Source organism: Canis lupus, chromosome 4 (genome assembly GCF_011100685.1).
Source record: "Canis lupus familiaris isolate Mischka breed German Shepherd chromosome 4, alternate assembly UU_Cfam_GSD_1.0, whole genome shotgun sequence".
NCBI classification, from domain to species: Eukaryota; Metazoa; Chordata; class Mammalia; order Carnivora; family Canidae; genus Canis; species Canis lupus.
In genome coordinates, this window is record NC_049225.1 from 24,864,558 (window position 1) to 24,885,245 (window position 20,688).

A 20,688-nucleotide genomic window follows, 5' to 3' on the forward strand; every position below is an offset into this window, starting at 1 on the left:
ATGCATTAAGAAAAGTGCTATAAGAAACCAACATTATGGGTTTTAGTTAGAATAGGAGTTAAGTCGTCTTGTCTCTTTCTGTTTGTTTGTTTTTTTTTTGTTTTTTTTGTTTTAAGATTTTACTTATTTATTCATGAATGAGAGAGAGAGGCAGAGACACAGGCAGAGGGAGAAGCAGGCTCCATGCAAGGAGCCTGATGTGGGACTTGATCCTGAGACTCCAGGATCACGCCCTGGGCCAAAGGCAGGTGCTAAACCGCTAAGCCACCCAGGGATCCCTCTTTCTGGTTTTTACTTTTGGGGTCTATAGTTGAGCAAGAAGGCTTGCTAACAGGAGCATGATTCAACCATGAAAAAATTATGCTGTAGATGAATATTTACTGACATAAACATACTTTTTATCTCCAGACCCATTCTCTTCCCTTAAGGTCCAGACTTATACATTCTACTTCCTATTATTAAATATTACCACTTGGTTGTCTACTAGGTATCTCAAATCTAACATGTCCAAAAGAAAAAAAAACTTAATTCTCACCAAATACAACCAGTCAGCTCCTCCACATTCTTCCCTATCTTAGTAAATAGTACTACTTATTATTCACTCACTTGCTCTAGCCAAAGTTGGAACCATGTTTGACTTTTTCTTTCCTTAAGACCTCATCAATTCATCAGCAAATCTTATGGGGGTACTATCAAAAAGAACCCTCTCACCACCTCCACTGTTACCATCCTAGAACAAAGCCACTTATATCTACTGCCTAGAACACTACAATAGCCTATTTGATCTCCTTGTTTTCATTATAGCCAATCACTCCACACAACAACAGGAGGAAAAGCAAGGCTTTTCCAGAATAATCTTTAATAAATTAATGTCATTACTGCACATAAAACATCCCAATATCTTCCCACTACATTCTGAATAAAATCTAGATTCCTTATCTTAAATCTCTAATGATCTACCTTCAACTTTTCTTAATGTTCTTTGCCCTTCATTTTTCAAAGATTCCAAGCAACTTCCCATCTCAAGGCTTCTTCACTTGCTAATCTCTCTCTCTCCACTGAATGTCTATTCCTTAGCTCTTTGTATACTCTGAACCTTCATTTCATTTAGGTCTCTACTTAAATGTTATCCTCTTCAAAGGGACTTCCCTTCATACAAAATTATAACCTGTTTCAACTATACTACTTCAATGAAAAAATAAATTTTTTTAAACTAAAATTATCACTTGCCAGCCTATCTCCTTACCTTGCTTTATTTTGTTGTTGTACTTAACTATAAGCTTCCTAAGGCACTTTGTCAATCTTGTTTGCTAAGGCATTTCCAGAGTCTAGGACACTATGTGGATAAATAATGGGCAAAACAGAAATACTTATTGAAAAAAAAAAAAACTTGTTGAATGAATGATTAGGATGTTGGGTGAGAGGAACAAATTATAAGAGTACTTTCAAAAATTATTTCATTCTCATAAAATTAAACAAAATGGAAAACAAAAGCCACTACATATACACACATACACATCCACACACACAGGATCAATCCTCATTATTCATGGGTTCCATATGTGCAAATTTGCCTACTCATCAAAATATATTTGTAACCCCAAAATCAGTATTTGCAGCACTTCTTTGGTCAATCACAGACATGTGAATGTACAGAATGGTAAAAATTTTTAGTTGCCTGATGTACACATTCCCAACCAAGGTCAAATTAGGCATTGCTTGGCTTGCTTGTTTCAGCTTTCATAGTATAAAAAAATTATTTTTTGTGGTATGTTTAGTGCCACATTTTTCATATTTTTATGCTTTTGATTGGTTATTTAACTGTTTAAAATGACCCCCAAGTATAGAGCTAAAGTGCTGTCCAGTGTTTCTAAGTACAAGAAGGCTGTGATGTGCCTTCTGGAGAAAATACAGTTATATACATTCGTTCAGGCATAAGTTACAGTGCTATTTTGAGTTCAATGTTAATAAATTAACATATATTAAATAAAGTGCCTTTTAACAAAACACATAAATGTTTATTTTTTCCTTATTTGTATTTTCTATTTTTTACAATAAAAATATATATTTTAAAGATTTTATTTATGCTTTCATGAGAGACACACAGAGAGAGAGAGAGAGGCGCAGAGACACAGGCAGAGGGAGAAGCAGGCTCCATGCAGGGAGCCTGATGTGAGACTCGATCCCCGGACTCCAGGACCACGCCCTGGGCTGAAGGCAGGCGCCAAACCGCTGAGCCACCCAGGGATCCCCCCACAATAAAAATATTTTTGTTGGAAGAAAAAAACTGAGTCATTTCTAACACTATATAATAAGAATTGTATTAGTAAACATTCTAGGGTAGCCAAAAAAATATAAAGTAAAAATAGGATATGAATACTGATTTTTTTTCAGTAATAAAGGTATAAATTTATAGTTCTCCTCTTAACTTAACCTGGGTCTTCTAAATGAAATCCCATATGTGCAAATACCCATGTACATTTATACACTTGTCCCTGATCAGTAACCAATAGACAATTCAAATACTAACAGTTTAAAACTCATTCACTTATAATTATAGAATCTTAGAGTAGAAAGACTCTTTAGAGAGTATGTACTTGGGATACCTGGGTAGCTCAGGGGTTAAGCCTCTGCCTTCAGCTCAGGGTGTGATCCTGGGATCCAGTATACAGTCCTGCAATGGGCTCCCTGTGGGAAGCCTGCTTCTCCCTCTGCCTATGTCTCTGCCCCTCTCTCTCACTGTCTCTCTCATAAATAGATAAATCTTAAAAAATAAAAAAATGGAGACCACATACTTAATTTTCTAACCCAATGCAAGAATCCTTTTTATAACCTTTTTTACAAGTCACTCAGCCTCTGCCAGAATATGTTCAACTACAGAGAGCACATTATCCCATATGGCAGCAAATTTTATTTTTTTAAAGATTTATTATTTTTTAAGATTTTATTTATTAATTCTTGAGAGAGAGAGAGAGGCAGAGACACAGGCAGAGGGAGGAGTAGGCTTCATGCAGGGAGCCCGATGTGGGACTCAATCCCGGGACTCCAGGATCACGCCCTAGGCTGAAGGCAGATGCTAAATCGCTGAGCCACCCAGGCTGCCCAGATTTATTTATTCATTTCAGAGAGTGCACACGTGCATGCAAAGGGGGCAGGAACAGAGGGAGAGAATCTTCAAGAAGACTTCCTGCTGACTGGGGAGCCCCACACAGGGCTCGATCTCACAATCTATGAGATCATGACCTGAGCTGAAACTAAGAGTCAGATGTTCAACCAACTGACTCACCCAGACACCCCAAGGCAGCAGATCTTATTTTACACCCATCATCCTTAGTTCAATCTCTGATCCAAAATCAAGTAGATATACTCTCTTTACATAACATAAGCCTTCCAAATACGTAAGACAAAACTCATATGTTCCTTTAATCACCTCTTTCGGGCTAAATATTCTAGTGCAAGTATGACTCAGTGTGGTACACAACTTTATTCATGCCCATAAGCCCCTCTTTGTGTGTGTGTGTGTGTTTTTTTAAGCCCCACTCTTTGAATACAGGCTGGACCTGATGATTTACTTCTAATAAACAAAAAATGGCAAAAGTGATAGAATGTCATTTCCTAGATTAGATTACAGACTCTGGCCTCTGGCTTCTTCACTGTCATGGAAGCCAGTTGTGGTGTTTTAAACTGCTCTGTGGTGAATCCCACAGGACAAGGAACTGAAAAAGGCCTCCAGCCAACAAACCAGCAAGGAACTAAGGCCCTCAGTCAATCAACCCATGAGGAACTAAATCCTCCCAATAACCACATAAGAGAACTTGGAAGCAGATCCTCCTCCAGTTAAATCTTCAGATGAAACCGAAACTCTAGCTAACAACCTGACTGCAACCTATGGGAGACACATCTTGATTCCGTTGCTTTTTTTTTTTTTTTTTTTGTAATCAAAACTTAAGAACTTTATTTTTTTTCACATTCAAATAAATGAACCTTTTTTTCAATTAACATATAGTGTATTATTAGTTTCAGAGGCAGAGTTCAGTGATTCATCAGTCTTATATAACACCCAGTAGCCATTCCATCGAGTGCCCTCCTTAATGCCCATGACCCAGTTATCCCATCCCCCTACCCCCTCCCCTCCAGGAATCCTCAGTTTGTTTTCTATGATTAAGAGAGTCTCAAAAAAAAAAAAAAAAAAAAGAGTTTCTTATGGTTTGTCTCCCTTTCTAATTTCATATTGTTTTATTTTTTCCTTCCTTTCCCTATGATCCTGTTTTGTTTCTTAAATTTCACATATGAGATCATATAATAATTCTTTCTCTGATTGACTTATGTCGCTTAGCATAATACCCTCTAGTTCCATGCACCTTGTTGCAAATGACAAGACTGCACTTTTTTGATGGCTGAGTAGTATTCCATTATACATATTTACCATATCTTTGTAATACCCATTCATCTCTCGATAGACATCAGGGCTCTTTCCATAGTTTGGCTATTGTGGACACTGCCGCTATAAACACTGGGGTGCAAGTGCCCTTTTGGATCATTACATCTGTATCTTTTGAGGTAAATCCCCAGTAGTGGAATTGCTGGGTCATAGGGTAGCACACATGAAACTGAGATAAATATTTGTTGCTTTAAGTAAGTCACTAAGTTTTGAGGTAATTTGTTACATAGCAATAGATAACTAATACACCTAGAAATTTTACTTCTCATTGTAGCTTAAATTCTCAAAAAAAGAAAAAGAAAAAAATTCTCACACATGTATCTTTATTAAATAGAGAAAAAGAAAAACAAATTAAATGCTCAAAGGGTAATTAATAAATACAATGTACTATATAATGTACTATACAATGTGTAATAAATACAATGTACTATAATAAGATTTATTGCTATGTATCATTCAAAATAGATAAACTAGATCTATTTATTTAAACATTAGATCACAACATAGTAGTGAGGAAAAAATACAGAATTACCCCTAAAATATTCCACTTATGTAAAAATTCTAAGGTTTCTTTTTTTTAAGTAATCTTTACACCAAACCTGGGGGTGAACTCACAATCCCAAGAACAAGAGTTGCATGCCCTACTGACTGAGACAGCAAGGTATCCCAATATATGTAAAATTTTTATTTTCTATTTTTAAATATTCTATTTTTAAGTGATCTCTACACCTAACATGGGGCGTGACCCAATATCAAGAGTTGTGCGATGCATGCTCTACTGACTGAGCCAGCCAGGTGCCCTCATTTATGTTAAAATTTAAAATTTTTTTTAAAAATTTTTTTATTTATTTATGATAGTCACACAGAGAGAGAGAGGCAGAGACACAGGCAGAGGGAGAAGCAGGCTCCATGCACCGGGAGCCCGACGTGGGATTCGATCCGGGTCTCCAGGATCGCGCCCTGGGCCAAAGGCAGGCGCCAAACCGCTGCGCCACCCAGGGATCCCCATTTATGTTAAAATTTAAAACACATAGAGCACTACTATATATTAGTTGTGAATACATATACAAAACTCTAAGAAATGGATTGCATTTCTATTTAAATATGTGAATTAAACAATTTACCTCTACTCCCTCCTAATTTAATTCTCCACTAAAAATAAAAAGGAATACAAAAGATAAAAATCCACATGGACAAAGAAACTGAGAAAGTAAATGACTGCAGGGGTAGAATTTACACAAAATTTTAGAAGCTGGGAAGCAGATAAATGTGTGGTAATTGATTAACATACCAGAGAAAGAACCAGAGGGTAAATGTTGGCAAACAAAAGCATACATACTCCTACTACAGAACCCAGGAAAGGCTCAGGAATTGGAACCCTTTGAAGGATGGAATGTGGGAGGGAACTCAAAAATGGAAAAGCAATTTAAACTGTGTTTAAGCAGTAAATGCATCAAATTCTCTCTTTCAATCCTATACAGCCAGGCAAATGCCTCCTCCCTATATCTTACTTTCTGAAGTATAAGCCAGAGGGCGTGTGATAGGGGACACCAGGCACAGCAGCTAACCAGGGTAAGATGCCTTACTACAATTAGGGATGTTTTTAATTCAATATAAAGTCCAATCTTTAGGTTCGTCTGGGGTGGCTCAGTGGTTGAGCGTCTGCCTTTGGCTCAGGGCATGATCCCTGGATCCGGGAATCGAGCCCCCACATCAGGCTCCCTGTGTGGAGCCTGCTTCTCTCCCTGCCTGTGTCTCTGCCTCTCTCTGTGTGTCTCTCATGATTGGATGAATAAAATCTTTTTAAAAAAGGCAGTCCGGGTGGCTCGGCGGTTTAGCGCTGCCTTCAGCCCAGAGTGTGATCCTGGAGACCCAGGATCGAGTCCCACGTGGGGCTCCCTGCATGGAGCCTGCTTCTCCCTCTGCCTGTGTCTCTGCCTCTCTTTCTCTCTATGTCTCTCATGAATAAATAAATGAAAGTTTAAAAAATAATAAAAAATAAAAAGCATGAGGAGACTAAGTGGAAGTCTATACACTGAATGGGGAGATCCCCAGTCTCTCTCTTACCTCTCAGCACCAAAGTATTGGTACTCAGACTCCAAGCTCCCCTGGCAGGAAACTGGAGAACTTCCATCTGGGAAAACTAATCAGCACAAAAGAACACCTATAAATACATACAGCTGATGGTACTCAAATGGAGTTAGGGAGGAGCTTAAAGGAAACAGACAATGCAGAGAATATAAGAAGACTTAAAATTCTAAAATGTATTTCTTAGATAAAATTTTACATCTCTAAATCAAGAAATAATAACAAAGTTCAATGAAAAAATTTGAAAGACAAATTTAAGGAAATCTCCTAAAAAGTAAAATATAGGGCAGCCCCGGTGGCTCAGCGGTTTAGCACTGCCTTCAGCCAGGGCCTGATCCTGGAGACCCGGAATCGAGTTTCATGTCGGGCTCCCTGCATGGAGTCTGCTTCTCTCTCTCTCTCTCTCTCCCATGAATAAAAAAATAAAATCTTTTTAAAAAAATTTTTTCTAAAAAAAAAAAGTAAAATATAAAGACAGAAAAAAGAAAATAGATTAAAAGACAAAGAATCAATCCAGGCTTTCCAAAAAAACAGAAAAGTATGGAAGAAAAAGTACAAAAAAATCCCAGATTTTAAGATCTTAAGTTTTCAATTTTAAAGGAATCACAGGGATCCCTGGGTGGCGCAACAGTTTGGCGCCTGCCTTTGGCCCAGGGCGCAATCCTGGAGACCCGGGATCGAATCCCACATCGGGCTCCCGGTGCATGGAGCCTGCTTCTCCCTCTGCCTGTGTCTCTGCCTCTCTCTCTTTCTCTCTGTGTGACTATCATAAATAAATAAAAAATTTAAAAAAAATAAAATAAAATAAAGGAATCACAGAGCCCTTAGCATAATGAATTTAAAAATCCACACTATAGCACAAATAATACTAAACTGTAGAACACTAGGAATAAAGAGAATATTCCGTAAGTTTCTAGAGAGAAGGAAGAAAAGGTAACAAAGGAATTAAATCAGAATGGCATCAGCCTGCACAACAATGTAAACGTACTGAATGCCACAGAATTATACTTCAAGAGTATAATTAAATGGTTAAAATGGTAAGCTTTATGTTAGGTATATTTAACAAAAAAAAAAAAATTTTTTTTTTTTTTTAAAGAATGATGGAGCAGGGTGCCGGGGTAGTTCAGTTCGTTAAGCATCTGACTCTTGATCTCAACTGGGGTCTTAATCTCAGAATTCCAGCCCTGCATTGGACTCCATGCTGGGCATGGAGTCTACTGAAAAAAAAAAAAAAAAAAAAAAAGAATAATGGAGCCCTTCAGTAGTAGGATCCCAATTCCTTGATAAGAATTAGTGCACAGATGGGGCAGCCCAGGTGGCTCAGCATTTAGCACCACCTTCAGCCCAGAGCATGATCCTGGAGACCGGGGATCGAGTCCCACTTCAGGCTCCCTACATGGAGCCTGCTTCTCTCTCTGCCTGTGTCTCTGCCTCACTCTCTCTTTCTCTGTGTCTCTCTCATGAATTAATAAATTAAAAAATCTTAAAAAAAGAATTAGTGCATAGGGCACCTGAGTGGCTAAGTGGTTGAGCATCTGCCTTTGGCTCAGGTCGTGATCTGGGGGTCCTGGGTTAGAGTCCCACATCAGGCTTCCCAGAAGGAGCCTGCTTCTCCCCCTCTGCCTGTGTCTACCTCTCTCATGAATAAGTAAATAAAATATTAAAAAAAAAAAAAAAGGAATTCGTGCATATAAAAACACTACATTTTCTTTTCTTTTCTTTTTTAAGATTTTATTTACTTATCCATGGGAAACACAGAGAGAGGCAGGCTCCATGCAAGGAGCCTGATACGGGACTCCATCCTGGGACTGATGTGATCACACTCTGAGCAGAAGGCAGACCTCAACCGCTGAGCAACCCAGGCAACCCAAAACACTACATTTTCTGTAGAATTCTGAAGTAAGTGTATGCACTGCAAACACCCAGCCTATTTTAGTAGAAATTACGTATTTTATTTCTTAATAAAATACCATTTGTTTTTGTAAAAATAAAAAGAATCATATTAGACTTTTCGTAGGCAATACAAGAGGAAAATGCCAATACCTTTAAAATAATGAAAAAAATGATGTCCAACAGAAAATTCTATTCCCAAAGGGAGTATTACTTAATATGGAGGGTAGAATAAAAACATTTTCATATATGCAAGATTTCAAAAAATTTAATTCCTATAAATGTTAACTCCCAGAGAGCTGCTGGAGCATGTACTTCACCAAAATGAGGGGGTAAACCAAGAAAGAAAACGACATGTAATTCAGAAAACAGAATTCCCAGGAATGACAGTGAAAGGAAATCCCAGGTGAGAGCTGCAGAGCAACCAGGCCTACCTAACAACGAACCCAGGCTAGAGCAGAATATAGAGGAATATACAGAATATACAAAGTAGATCTCTAAGGATTAAAAAAAATTGATAATCTATTGGATTTGAATAAATAGGGCAGAGTTGTATGGTCCTGGCTGGGAATCTGGGAGTGATTTAGTAATCTGAACTTTAAAAACTGAACAAATATGAAAAGTAAGGCAATTAATTATGCCTAAGGAAAATCAAAAGTTGTATAAGAAAATATTTAAAATCACTGTACATTATATGGCTCAGGTTCAGTAATCTGTGTAAAATAAAAAATAATGACTTAACCCCCTAAATTACATAGCCATATTGAGAATATAAGGGAAAAGACATTTATGCATTTAAAAGAACCAAAGGCGCTGAGTGAAGTAAGTCAGTCGGAGAAGGACAAACATTATATGTTCTCATTCATTTGGGGAATATAAATAATAGTGAGGGATCCCTGGGTGGCGCAGCGGTTTGGCGCCTGCCTTTGGCCCAGGGCGCGATCCTGGAGACCTGGGATCGAATCCCACGTCGGGCTCCCGGTGCTTGGAGCCTGCTTCTCCCTCTGCCTGTGTCTCTGCCTCTCTCTTTCTCTCCGTGTGACTATCATGAATAAATAAATTAAAAAATAATAATAATAATAATAATAATAGTGAAAGGGAATATAAGGGAAGGGAGAAGAAATGTGTGGGAAATATCAGAAAGGGAGACAGAACGTAAAGACTGCTAACTCTGGGAAACGAACTAGGGGTGGTAGAAGGGGAGGAGGGCGGGGGGTGGGAGTGAATGGGTGACGGGCACTGGGGGTTATTCTGTATGTTAGTAAATTGAACACCAATAAAAAATAAATTAAAAAAAAAAAGAAAAAAAAAAGATGAAACCACAGAAGAAAAAAAATAAAAAATAAAAGAACCAAAGGCTCATCTTCTATGACACTGTATACAGGTTTACTAATTTTTAAAAGCAAGTGTTGTAACTATTCCATTAGAAATACCGGGATGCCTGGGTGGCTCAGCGGGTGGGCGTCTGCCTTTGGCTCAGGGCATGATCCTGGGGCCTGGGATCAAGTCCCACATTGGGCTCCCTGCATGAGCTGCTTCTCCCTCTGCCTGTTTCTCAGCCTCTGTGTGTGTGTGTCTCTCATGAATAAATAAAAATCTTTGAAAAAAAATATTTAAGATATATGAGTATGGTTTCCTCTAGGGATGGGATAACTGCTATTTTTCCTTCTAAGCATATACTACTATTTGAATTTTTGAAACTATGCACATATATTACCTTGGTAAGAATAAGATAGAGTTCCTTGTAGGGAGAAAGAGCATAAGGGCTTTAGCATTATCTAAATTTTTTTATTTCTAAAAGAACAGCTAAGAGCGGTTAATTGTGGATGTTGGGATTATAAATGTTTCATTTACAGTTTTAAAACTTATCAACACTATCTTCCCCAAGTCCCAACACTTTTCTATATAAATGGCTTTTAGTTCATTTATAGTCTTATCTGCCTTCCTTGGAATGCTCTCAACTTAGTGTCCATTTAAACAAACACGCAAAATGTGCTTCCAACTCGTACAAAAATATATTGGGATCAATACTTTTGTGACCTGGGTAAACTTCTGGCAATATAGCTGAAGGTGTTTTTAGCAGCATGTTTCATAGCCAGTTCATGCTACATTTGTGATTAACCAAAACTTCCAGATATTTTTCACACGAACTACCACTACAACCAGATCTTTCTTATCCTGTTCTTATACATTTGAGGTTCTGAATTTAAACATATGGATGATCTCTGTTAAATTTAATTTCAGTTTGGGCCTATAATTTCACCCTGTGGCTATAATTTTTTAGGCTTTATTCATCATCTGTCATATTAACTACTCCTACAGCTTTGCAATACTTACATAATTAATATGTTTTTTTTTCAATTTTCATTCTATCTAAGGTCCAAAAATAATCCATCAGAGACTTTCCTGGTGAAGCCAAGAATCTAAATGGGTACAGTTATTCAATTGTCTATACATTCACCTAATCAATTAACCAAACCATATTTTACTACATAACATTCACAAATGCATCATGAAAAACTATGAAACTGTGGGATTATGACTATAACTAGAACAATCCCCTGACTTACTACCTCATACTTCTAAATAGAAGTAACAGAATTAAAAAATGGAAATAGAAGTAATTTTTGAAAAATCACCCATCAACTGCTTTTGTTTACTACCCCATTTCGTCTGTTTAATCATTTATAATTTTTCTAGAATTTAACATTCATTTCAGTTTTCCAACTACTTTCCTCTTTTTAGATATCAGAACATTTGTCTCTCTTTGGTTTTTATGATTTCTCAAAGACTAACCAGTGGCTCTGAGATCATTAGTTAATTCAGCACTGTGAAATTCAATTGAGGCTTAAGATTTAAATTCATCTTTAAATATTCACTCTTAACACCCTGGGCTAGTTTCTGGTTACAAATCGCTTTATATTTTCTAACTTGAAAACTATCATCCTTGCTGCTAATAATAATCTATATAGAACATATTTTCTTAAAAAAAAAACTTTACAATTTCTCAAAATCCTATAAATAGGTTAGATAGAAAGTACTATACCATTGTGCCGGTTTATGCTTAAGGAAACTGAACCACGGGGAAATTAAAATTATTTGCCCAAGGTCAAAGAGCTACCATAAGCCAAAATCTTCTATCCCAGTCCAGGGCTCTTTTCATTAAGACTATGTGGATTTCTAACACAGAACTACTTAAGATTGCACATAAAATTCCTTGCTTAAGGGGTGCCTGATTGGCTAAGTGGATTAAGCCCACTGCTCAGCTCAAGATCCCAGGATTCTGAGATTGAGCCCCAATTCCAGCCCCCTGCTCAGTGGGGAGCCTGCTTCTCCCTCTCCTTCTGCCCCTCCTCCTGCTTGTGCACAAACTCTCAATCTCTCTCTCAAATAAATAAAATCTTTTTTTAAATTTCTTGCTTAAAAACTGATTTTATGATTAGCGGTTGACAGGGGTTAAATAAGGGGTGTGCAAAGAAGTGAGTATAGCCATAAAGGGCAACATGATGGATACTGTGGTGATGAAAATATTTTGTAACTTTACTGATATCCTGGTTGTGGGGTAGCCCGGGTGGCTCAGTGGTTTAGTGCCACCTTCAGCCCAGGGCCTGATCCTGGAGACCCGGGATCAAGTCCCACATCGGGCTCCCTGCATGGAATCTGCTTCTCCCTCTGCCTCTCTCTCTCTGTGTCTCTCATGAATAAATAAATAAAATCTTTAAAAAAAAATCCTGGTTATATCGTACTATAGTTTTGCCAGGTGTTACCATTCAGGAAAACTGGGTAAAGAGTATAACAGATCTCTCCTAACTCTACATGAATCTAGAGTTATCTCAAAATAATAAGAAGTTTAATAAAAAATAAATAATGGATATTTTTTAAGCAATTTCATTTTTTTATATTTTATTTATTTATTTAGAGAGACAGAAAGCATGCATATGCACGGCACTGAGGGAGAGGAAAAGAGGATGGGGTAGAAAGACAGGGAGAGAGACTCTCAAGCAGACTCCCTGCTGAGCAGGACACCCCCCCTCCTTCCGCAAAACACACACACACACACACATGCCAGGCTCAATCCCTTGACCCAAGACCATGACCCAAGCAGAAGCTAAGAGTCAAGGCTCAACCAACTAAGTCCCCAGATGCCTCTAAACCAATTTCCTTTTAAAGAGCCTTAAAGTAAATAGTTTAGGTAAATTAAAACAAACCAACAACAACAACAAAAAAAAAAAATAGAATAGAATCATGCATAGGGCTCTGAAAGCCAGCACAGTGGACTTCAAAAGTAGGATAATAAATAAATAGACAGATAGATAGATAGATAGATAGATAAAGTAGGATAAGTCCCATCAACCGAAGCTCAAAAAAGCCATAAAGAAAAAAATTCCCATACCTGGAAATTAAAAAGGATCCCCCAAAATTCTTATTTCCCAAAGCAGCAAACAAGACAGTATAAAAAACAAATTATTAAAAAAAAAAAAAAAAAAAAAAAAAAAAAAAAAAAAAAAAAAAACAAATTATTAAGTCACCTCCAAAAGAATCATTAAAGTTAGAACTACCAAAGCTTTCTTCAACCCACCACTTTACTGCAGTCCTCAACTTAGAGAAAGACAGATTGTCCATGTGTGTCACCTTCAACCTGATATTCATAGCTACATGCTTCAAAAGAGTTCCCAAATTGCTTCTATTTTTTTGCTACTCACAAACTGCCTGAAGCTTCAATCATTTCCTGCTTCTCCCAGCTGCAGGACTTGCAATTAGGAAAACATTCACTCCGCGTCTAGATCAGGTCTGGGTAGAAGGATGAGCTCATCCCTTCAGATACGCACCTGATCCTCAGGAAGCTGCTCCTCCTCCAGCAAACAGGTCTTTGTATGTTTAAAGTGACACCCACAACCTGTGCAACCACTTGGCCAGAGCCAGAACAAGTCCTTCCCTATACACGCCTGGTGCCATGGAATCATTTCCTGCTCTAGCCACTTCACACAGCCACAAAGTTCAGGCAGCAGTGGCAACAGCAGCTACTGCTGCTGCTCTAATTATGGACTCACCAGAGAACTGAATTTTCAGCTACAATGGAGATCAGGTCCTTCAGTACTACCTTGTGAACCTTGAGCTGTTTGTTTCAACAGATCCTTACCCAGAGTCAGACCTTACCAGAATCACCCTATTTTCCAGAATTTACAACTCATTTTCCTACACCAGGATTTATAATGCTTCTACATCTCTTACTGTTTGTCCTGTTCACAAGTCTCAATTAACCAAGGCAGCTAAATGTACTATATGCAGTTAGAACTAAATCGTGAAAACTCAAGTTAGCTACTCAGTTTTACTACTTTTTTTTTATTTTTTAAGATTTTATTTATTTATTCATGAGATTCACAGAGAGTGAGGCAGAGATATAGGCAGAGATCACAGGATCACAACCTGAGCCAAAGGCAGACACTCAACTACTGAGCCAGCCAGGTGCCGCTCAGTTTTACTACTTCTAAGAAAACATTTACTCTGACACAGCTGTCTATTTATTGATAAAGGACATAATCCTTTTTTTTTTTTTTTCTTATGATAGTCACACGGAGGGAGAGAGAGAGAGAGGCAGAGACATAGGCAGAGGGAGAAGCGCTCCATGCACCGGGAGCCCAACGTGGGATTCATGACCCGGGCTGAAGGCAGACACAACCTCTGAGCCACCCAGGTAGGTGGATGTAGAAATTATTTAAAAACAAAATCTTGGGCAGCCTGGGTGGCTCGGCGGTTTAGCGCGCCTTCAGCCCAGGGCCTGATCCTCGATCCCCAGGATTGAGTCCAGCGCTGGGCTCCCTGTGTGGAGCCTGCTTCTCTCTCTGCCTATGTCTCTGCCCCTCTCTCTGTCTCTCATGAATAAATAAATAAAATCTTTTTTAAAAAATTTTAAGTGTTATAAAGAAGAAATAAACAGTGATGTGGGGGCAGCCCGGGTGGCTCAGCCGTTTAGGGCCGCCTTCAGCCCAGGGTGTGGTCTTGCAGACCCAGGATCAAGTCCCATGTCGGGCTCCCTGCATGGAGCCTGCATCTCCCTCTGCCTGTGTCTCTGCCTCTCTCTTTCTCTCTCTCTGTCTCTCATGAATAAATAAAATCTTAAAAAACAAACAAACAATGATGTCAAGAAAGAAAAATATAGAAAAATGTTCATCTTCACAGGCAATCAAAGAAATAGAAATTTAAAATGAGATCTCACTTTTCACCTATCATATAAACTGTTTTTACTTCGTTCAACGTCTATTTATCATTGCTGATATAAGTGCTAGGAAATTTATATTTTTTCCACTCATCCCTGGAGGAGTGTAAATGAACATAACCTTTCCAAAGGGTGTGTGTATCAAAGTAGCAAAAAAGGTCTTCAGGTTCTCCTGTGGAGACTGAGAGTTAATGAATATTTTTAGACCATTACCCACTTTACACATATCAACTACTCTTTTCGGTTTTCAGCCCTTCTGGGATAGAAAGAAGTTCCATGCTCTTCCCCTCATCACACTCTCTTGCTCCAAACCTTTTTTTTTAAGACTTATTTATTTATTCATTAGAGAGAGAGAAGCAGAGACACAGGCAGAGAGAGAAGCTGGCTCCTCACAGGGAGCCCGATGTGGGACTCCATCCCCGGACCCGGGGTCACGCCCTGAACCAAAAGCAGACGCTCAACCGCTGAGCCACCCAGGAGTCCCACTCCAAACTTTTCTTAGAAAAAAGTATCAATGCCTCAAAAATAAGTCACATGGAAAACATGGGCACCCAGCCCACTTAGTTAAAAGATGCTAGAAAACACAGAATCTCATTCACACCCACATGCTACTCCAGCCTATAGATGGACTGCTGCAAAAAAATCAACTCAATGAAAAAAACTTCACCTGACTCATCTTTAAATCTGTATGTCTTAAGAATATCATATATTACATGGGTGCCCAGGTGGCTCAATCAATTCAACATTTTGATTTTTGGCTCAGGTCATGATTTCAGAGTCCCGGAATCAAGTCCCAGGCCGGGCTTGGTGCTCAGCAGGGATTCTCTCTCTCTGCTCCTCCCCCTACTCATTCATGCACCTATCTCCATGCACTCACTCTAAAATAAATAAATCTTTTTTTTATTTTTATTTTTATTTTATTTATGATAGTCACAGAGAGAGAGAGAGAGAGAGAGGCAGAGACATAGGCAGAGGAAGAAGCAGGCTCCATGCACCGGGAGCCTGATGTGGGATTCAATCCCGGGTCTCCAGGATCGCGCCCCGGGCCAAAGGCAGGCGCCAAACCGCTGCGCCACCCAGGGATCCCTAAAATAAATAAATTAAAAAAAAAAAGAAAAAAGAATTATTATGTATTACAACATAGTTGTATGCCTCCACTTTTTTTTTAAAGATTCTATTTATTCATGAGAGACATAGAGAGAGAGAGGCAGAGACACAGGCAGAGGGAGAAGCAGGCTCCATGCAGGGAGCCCTATGCGGGACTGGATCCCTGGTCTCTGGAATCCGGCCCTGGGCTAAAGGCGGCGCCAAACCGCCAAACCTCGGAGCCACCGGGGCTGCCCGCCTCCACTTTTTTTAAGGCATATCAACATTTGTTAAAATGGGCCAGTAATGTATCTAGACACACACAAAAAAAATGAAACAGCAATTTAGCAAACCAAATGTGAAAAGACTCTGAATAAAAGTATCTGAATGCATTTATCCTAACTATAAGTAGGAAGTATAAATACAGTATAAGGGAAACAAGTAGTTTGTACTCTCATCTATCAATAGCCTCCTGAAAACACTGGTTTCCTGAAATTGGCTGAGAGCATCCATAACTCTATGCATAGCAATTATTAAATATAATTTGGCAATGTGGTACATTAAAAGAAAGAGTTGCAAATCAGAACACCTGGGACATTGAAGCTTTGTGACTTTAGCAAGTGATTTAAAGTTCCTCTAGGGGGCAGCCGGGTGGCTCAGGGGTTTAGCGCGGCCTTCAGCCCAGGGTGTGATCCTGGAGCCCCAGGATGGAGTCCCATGTCTGCACTCCCTGCATGGAGCCTGCTTCTCCCTCTGCGGTCTCTGCCTCTGTGTGTGTGTGTGTGTGTCTCATGAATAAATAAATAAAATCTTCAAAAAAAAAAAAAAAAGTTCCTCTAGGCTTTAGTTTCCTTAATATAAAAGGAAATGTATTGGACTCACCCACCTCTAAGCATTAAATCTAGACTTAAGTATCAACAATGATGGTATATTTCATTCTCACTTAGATTTCTAAAGAAACCATGTAGTAAAATATAAAATTTTAATTTCAATCAGAAAATCAGATTTTAGACTTTGGAATACAGAGTTTTAAAAGTCTGAATGCAAAAGTAAAAATACATGTGATATGTATATACATTTTTCTCAATACAAAAAAACCAAAACCCCGAGTAATATAAAAAAAAAAAGTCTAAAACAAAAAAAAAAAGTCTGACTAAATCTCTTAAAGTCTGTTTTAATAACATTTGCCCTATATTGCATATGAATATAGATAACTGTTTCCATTAAAATGATCACTTTCTAGGAGACTCCAAACGTTAACAATTACTTGTTACAACTATTTTTCCAAGCATAGCTCCCTATACAATCATATACAACACAAATATAGCAATTTACTCAATTCTCTGTACAACAATACAAACCTCCTATTTAGCATCATACTAATATTCAAATTAGGCCCCATATGTAGTGTAAATATTTGAGGGAGAAAAATCTATGAACAAAGATGCAGAGATTGAATTCTGGTCTTCTGGCCAATTCTACCTTCAATCTCTGGTCCCCAAATCCCAAAGTACCCTCCCTGCAAAAGAAAAGAATCTTGCTTAGGTTTTCCAATCACATATATTTCCAACTCCAATCCCTAATTTGCCATTTACTAGCTCTGTGATCTTTACCAACTTCCTTAATTTCTTAAGCTTCCATTTTCTTGTCTTTAAAACTGAAGTACTGGGGATCCCTGGGTGGCGCAGCGGTTTGGCGCCTGCCTTTGGCCCAAGGCGTGATCCTGGAGACCCGGGATCGAATCCCACGTCGGGCTCCCGGTGCATGGAGCCTGCTTCTCCCTCTGCCTGTGTCTCTGCCCCTCTCTCTCTCTCTCTCTCTGTGTGACTATCATAAATAAATAAATAAAAAATAAAAAAATAAAAAAAATAAAACTGAAGTACTGGGCAGCCCTGGTGGCGCAGGGGTTTAGCACCACTTGCAGCCTGGGGTGTGATCCTGGAGTGTCCTACGTCAGGCTTCCTGTAGGGGGCCTGCTTCTCCCTCTGCCTGTGTCTCTGCCTCTCTCTGTGTCTCTATGAATAAATAAGCAAAATCTTAAAAAATATATAAATAAATAAAAATAAATAAAACCGAAGTACTAGTACCAGTTGTTGAAAAGCAGAGTGTTATAAAGATAAAAATGAGATAATGTGCCTGGCACATTAATAATCACTCAACAAATGTTAGTTATTATGCCTATTATTGACTTAAGAACATATAGTCATATTTATTTTAAAAGAGTACAAAAAAAAAAAAAAAGGGACATCTGGATGACTCAGAGGTTGAGCATCTACCTTTGGCTCAGGGCGTGATCCTGGAGTCCAGGGATCGAGTCCCACATTGGGCTCCCTGCATGGAACCTGCTTCTCCCTCTGCCTCTGTCTCTCATGAATAAATAAATAAAATCTTAAAAAAAAAAAAAAAAGTACAAAAAAAGACTTAAATTATGAAATGATCTGTGAATTTTCTCAAGCTTTCATTGTAATGTTTATCTCTTTTGAGAAACATGATCTACTGATGCAACACAGTTTAGAATTTGGTTAATGGTTTGTGATTTTTAAAATCATTTCTTCCTTTTTGGTCTTGTCAACCAGGTAAACTCCTGAGGGCCAGAACCTTGTTTCATAAGCTTGGTTTCTACATCATGCTTATTACATTGTAATTATTTGTTTCCCTGTCACTCTCCCTTTCTAGGTTCTAAACATTGCAAGGCAGAGAGCAAGGCTTACTTGTATTTGTATCCTGAAGACTTGGCAATCACACAAAATAGGTCTCAAATAAATGTTTGTTGAATGGACAAATGAATGAATTAATCTCCACCCCCACACACACACTGTCTAACACAGTGCACTATACATAATAGGAACTCAGTAAAGCTCCTTAATGGATTCGTGCAGAAATCTTTTGGACCCAACCACATAAAGCTGTATCTTGCCTCAGAAAAGTACTTCTACTTTGGAGTTTAGCTCTTAATATTACAAATTAAAAATTTTAGTCTAACACATATCAAATAAATAGATTTAAAGACTAACTGTATCAAGGCTAGTACCAGAAGGATTTAAAAGACATTATTCTAATTAATGAATTTGTGAACCTCAACATGGAAAAATCCAGTTACATAATTAAAAGAGAGGTTAACCCCTGCAAATTTATACCTACAAAAGATAGTGAGAAAAATTATCAGAAAGTTTGTATCTGTAAACTGAAATAGGTAAATTATTTTTACGCCTGAATTGAAGCCATTGTTTCCACTAGAAATAAGAGTTCAGGAGCAAAGTGGTCCAAAGTGGTCCTGTCTCCACAAAACAATCCTGAGATTCAGAAACTAAGTATTTTGCCCTCTCCTTGATTTTAACTCCTGGGAGACTTCTTTTATTCCCAGATTAGCAGATACTCAAAATTTGTTCTGTCTCAAAAAAAAAAAAAAAAAAAAAAAAAACAAACTCACCCATTTCTTAAAAGGCAAATAATCTGAATATGCACACTTTGGGAACACTAAGTTTTATATTCAAGTTAACTAAAACTATCCCTAGTGTGCAGCCTGCTGCTGCTGCTGCAATTAAAACACTTTTCTTAGTTTTTAAATTACATCCGTGGAAGGCTTAAGTGTTGTAGTGCACATTGTTTCACTGTATCAGCTAAACTGGTTTTTGTACTGCATGTATAATTTCTTAAGTACACCGTAAAGGAATGCTATACTTGAATAAATCTGGGAAGAAACGTGATCTCAGCATACACACACCCCTTTTTCCAACTCAATACGCTCCAGAGGAAGAACATCTTAGTTTGTTTTTTTTTTTTCCTCGGGAATTTCTCTCCCGCCCCCACCCCACGCTTTACAGCAGCAATCACTCATGATCCCACTCGCAGTCTCTCCGCAGAAAGAACCTTACCAACTAGTAGTAGTTCACCAGGACCCTACTTCCACATCTCATAGTCTGCGGGGAATTTCCTTGGAAGGGGCGGGTGGTGGTGGAGGTCCCGGACGCCACCATTCCCGCCACGCCATTCAGGACCCAGGTCCCGGCGCGCAGTCCTGGACCAGCGTGCGGGGGACCCCCCGGGAGCTGCGAAGGGTCCGACACCGGGCCCCCCCACTCCCCCCAAGTGCAAAGCAAACGGGGCCCAACCTCCGTGCTCGACATACCCTCCTCTTCGCAGTACCCCCATTTCTTCTCACTTATTCCTCGCTGTAGTCCGGTCCCTTTATCCAGTTCTGAGTCCGCAGAACCCTCTTCCTACCAACGCGCACACACCCGCCAAGCTCCGGCCCCTGCCCCTTGAACCCTACTACACCCCGGTCCCTCCCACTGGACCTCACAGCAGCTCCAGCCCTCCCTGAGTGCCCTAGTGCAGACCGGCGTCAGGTCCCTGTACCCACCCGGACCCGGGTTCTCCCCCGCACGTCACACGCCGGCCCATTCCTCCCGACCTACCCCCCTCAAACAGGGTTACCCCTGCACCCCGTTACCTCCGACCCCGCCCCCCTGAGGGTGTCGCACTCACTGCTCCTGCCGCCGCATCCTTAACCGCCGCGGCTGCTATAGCTACGGGGAGCCAAGGCAACCAGCTCTCGCGACACTTTCCTCAGCTAACGGCGAGAACAGCCGAGAAGAGCCTCTCTCAAGAAAGTAACCGAGTCAGGCTCGAGAAGGCTAAGTATATCTCGCGATAGTAGTGTGTAAAATGGCGGCCGCCAAGCGTTGTAGGGTGGCCTGGGCAGGTCTGGTGGTGGGCGAGGGTGCGCAAGACTCCGGAGCCAGAGAGTCGGAAAAGTATTGCAGGGAGAACGGGCTCAGCCGGGGGGAGTTAGTATGGCGAACCCTACACTGGAATAACTTTAGGGATGTGGCCTTCTCTTCTCCAAGTGCCTCAAAGAGCAGTGTCTTCCTTCAGCGGGAAGTTCCCTCTCCCTGGCATTTTTTTTTCCCCCTTATGCATGCGGAGTGGTTAGAGATGGAGGGATCAAGTCTGACCTTAGCAT

At 39.5% G+C, this 20,688-nt stretch overlaps 1 protein-coding gene across 6 annotated transcripts in view; it reads right to left on the bottom strand.

The window, feature by feature from the left end:
• Window positions 1-20,341, bottom strand: part of USP54 (ubiquitin specific peptidase 54) — a 121,940-nt gene extending 101,599 nt beyond the window's left edge. For 2 of the 6 annotated variants that reach the window (XM_038534343.1, XM_038534341.1), the window contains exon 1: window positions 19,852-20,042. The gene's annotated coding sequence lies outside the window, so the exon portion shown is untranslated. Of the gene's footprint in view, window positions 1-13,122; window positions 13,254-19,851; window positions 20,043-20,175 lie in introns of those variants that run through there. The other 4 variants (XM_038534345.1, XM_038534347.1, XM_038534344.1 and 1 more) reach the window with 4 other exon arrangements.
• Between the last annotated feature and the right edge of the window lie 347 nt (window positions 20,342-20,688).